This window comes from Cicer arietinum, chromosome 7, assembly GCF_000331145.2.
Source record: "Cicer arietinum cultivar CDC Frontier isolate Library 1 chromosome 7, Cicar.CDCFrontier_v2.0, whole genome shotgun sequence".
In the NCBI taxonomy this organism is placed as follows: Eukaryota; Viridiplantae; Streptophyta; class Magnoliopsida; order Fabales; family Fabaceae; genus Cicer; species Cicer arietinum.
Genome location: NC_021166.2, coordinates 24998944 through 25002638, shown reverse-complemented (window position 1 = coordinate 25002638; position 3695 = coordinate 24998944).

Genomic DNA, 3695 nt, shown 5'->3' with positions numbered 1-3695 from the left:
TTCAAAAATATTTTTTGACATTACAAACGGAGTTAAAAATACTTCCCATAATAATTTTATAGGACTAAAATATGTGATTTTTTGACTAAATCTAACTTTACAATTTTATAGGAACTACAAATTATTTAACCCTTTATTAAATCTACTTAATTTAATTTACTTTTTATATCTTACATCAATTTTTTATTTAAAGGATTATTTTGTTTTAGAACTAAATATATCATAATATTTAATACTAACTGCTTACTTAATTATAAGCAAAATTAAGTCGTTGTACACAAATTAAAAAAATGTATCTAATCAATAACTTAATAACATTTCCTAATCATCCAAGTTTTTCATATAATATTGTATGGTAAATAAATTGGTAACTTATTTTGTTGAAGGATATTTTGATAATAATATTAGATATGGTTAAATTGGTTACATTTTTTTTATTTATATATTTTTGTTCATTAAATTTGGCTACTTTTAAAAAAATAAAAATATGACTCTTTTCAACTTATTTTTAAATTTAGAGAGTGTATTATTTGTTAAAGAGATTAATTTCATTGCACTGACGGTCTAAAACTGTATTATAGGTGCATCAAATTAAATCACATAGTTGTGTCACTTATTTAAGTTGGCTTTTAAAATATTTCCACAAAAATCTATATAGAGTGATTTGACTAGATGGGTATAACTTTTTTGTACATTGTCACTGTATGTTGGTATATGAATTAAATTCTTTTTAAAAATAAGTATGTATTGAATTTATTCACCCCACAATTAGCTAGTTAACTATGCATATAGTTATCCATCAAAATACACTATAATTTTTTTTAAGTTATATATTTAATAAATCATGAAAATTATTTTAAGTTGAAATGATAGATCTCTCGTGGCCACTTCATCTCCTAATAGAAGAACAAGGCATAGATCTTCCATCTAGTTGCAGCCACTGAAGCGAGCGCATTTACCTTTGTCAAACAAAGGAAGAAGGAACTCCTTGTTGCTTACCAGTTTCCATGTCAATCCTTGGAAGATTATGAAGGGGATCCAATAATAACATAGACTCAAAATACCTTATTCGAAAAAGAATTCATCCTATAGTTCCTATACGTATTGGACCATCAAAATCGACATTGAACATCCTAACATAGTGAAAAGACAATTGATTGCTTGTCTCAAAGAAAACATTAATGAGGTTTTTGCATGGACTGTTACTGACATGCCCAAATAGATATTGAAGTCGCCTACCATAAGCTGAATATGAATCAGACTACTCTTCCTGTTGCACAATGACACCGAAAACAATCACTCAATAAGGTGGAGGATGTAGAGAAAGTTGTAAATGATTTACTTTATGCCAATTTCATTTATGAAACCAAGTACACCATTTAGCTTTCAAACATATAATCCTTAAGAAATCCTATAATTAACTGTGCATGTGTGTTGACTTTACTGATCTCAATAAAGCATGTCCAAAGGACACTTATCATTTTCCAATACTGACAAACTAGTCGATAATATGTGACAATCTAAAAGTCGATAATATGTGACAATCTAAACAATTATCTTTCATGGCTACATATTCCAAATACAATTAGATTCCAATGCATTTCAAAGATCACGAGAAAACCACATTTATGACCAAATTCGACAACTATTACTACAATGTAACGACCTTCAGACTTAAGAATTCAGGAGCAACTTAATAGTGAATGATGAATAAAATTTTCAAAGACCAAATTGTGGACGTGCTCGAAGTATAGATTGACCACATGATCATGAATTTGAAAGAAGAAAATGATCATAATCTGAATTTATGAGAAATTTTTAGAGAGGTCATAGAATCAAACATGAGATTGAACCTAAAAAAATGTACCTTTGGGGTGCGAGCAGAAAAATTTCTCAACTTAAAAGAAGAATAGAAGAAAATCCAGATAAGTGTAAAGCGTTCACAAAAATGTCAGAGAAATAGAGCATAAATAACAACCTTTACATTTTCTCAATAAGGCACTAAAAGGTTCCAAGGTCAAATAACAACGTCTAGTACAAATAGTGCTCTCCTAACTCATCTTGGCATGAAGGCTCACACACTCCAAAGTTGTGAGGATGAACCAATCGATAAGACAAGTTTTATCAAGCTTGATTTCGTCCCTAGATTTTGTAGGGTCTAGATGTCAATTTACGGCTATCAATTTTGATTTTTTTTTCTTTCTCAATTTCATGGCTATCAGTTTTAAATGTTGTTCCTAAAATTATAAGTTTTATTGATAATCCGAATGGGTTTAAATTACCTTGGTTGTGGATCTTTATGTTTATTTTTATCTTTTATGAAAGAGTTTATCTATATATTATTTATTATGGTTGTGTTACAGACTAGCTCAAGGCTCAATCCAGATTTACCTGCTTGCCCCAACTCTGCTGGACAACACATTGTGGATTTACCCTCTACAGCTAGACCTAATTACCTAAAAGTCTCATAGAGGCCACATTTTTCTCATCCTATTTTATCTCTCACTCTCCTAGCCACTTACTTGATTTGAGTAAGGTGCACTTTTTTTTATCATATCTTATCTATCACTCTCCTCAAACAACCACTTACTTAGCAAATTATTTGTAGGTATCACCGCACATATAAGTATTAAGCTAACCATCTAACTCAGTCCAATTCAAATAGTATATTGGTTTACTCTTGTGAACAAATTTGTAGTCATATCACTGTATTGGTAGTTGGAGAACTTGAAGTCTGCACTTGCTTCTATTTCCCATAGGAAGTCTTCAGCCTTAACTACTGATTAAATTTGTTAGCATCCTTCTGTTGTTGCCTTAGTCTCTTTTACCTCATGCACTTTCTTCATATTCTCTTCAATGATATAACTCTTGTGCAATAGGGTGGAGTAACTAGTGATTTCTAGATGACCAATACTTCTTCTATTATCAGACCTTAAAACCCCATTCAAATTGATTAATTTTCCAATCCTCATTGAGGGCGTACTGGGCATATGGAAATAATCTAGTTTGTTAGAACCAAATTGGTTTTATCTTAGAGTTTTTATGTCAATAAAAATATTTCATTAGAATAATATATTTGATTTCACAAAGTAAAAAAGAAGATTGATGTTTTTACAGACAATCTAAAATAAGATCTGAATAAGATTTATAATTGAAGAAAATCTTTGACCAAGTTGAAAATAAGATATAGTCAAGATTTGAAGAAGATATGATCAATATTATATCATCAATAAGATATTAATTATTTATAAGAATATTTAATTTGATCAAGATTTATCAATCTGAAGAATTTTCACTATGCAAAAAATGGTATTTTACAGCGTTTTTTTTAAGCAATTTACAGCGCTTTTTCAAAAAATTAAGCGATGTAGTATCCAGCGCTGTAAAAAGATACAACAACGCTCTTTAAAATAAAAAAAAAAAGCGCTGTAAATCTCTTCTAAAAACGCGCTGCTTGTTGTATTAGTTTTACGACGCTTTTTAAAAAAAAACGCTGTAATATGCATTTCTTTATTTCAATTAGATCTCTTTCTGGGATTATAACAACAATCTCCTTCATAAATCGTAATATACAGTATCCACAGTCTATGTTGTTAGTTTGACGAGAGCACTATAAAATAAAACATATAAGTCAATAAATATTTGTGGATTGATTGTTAATGAAATTTTAAAGCCATACATTTCAAACCTTTATT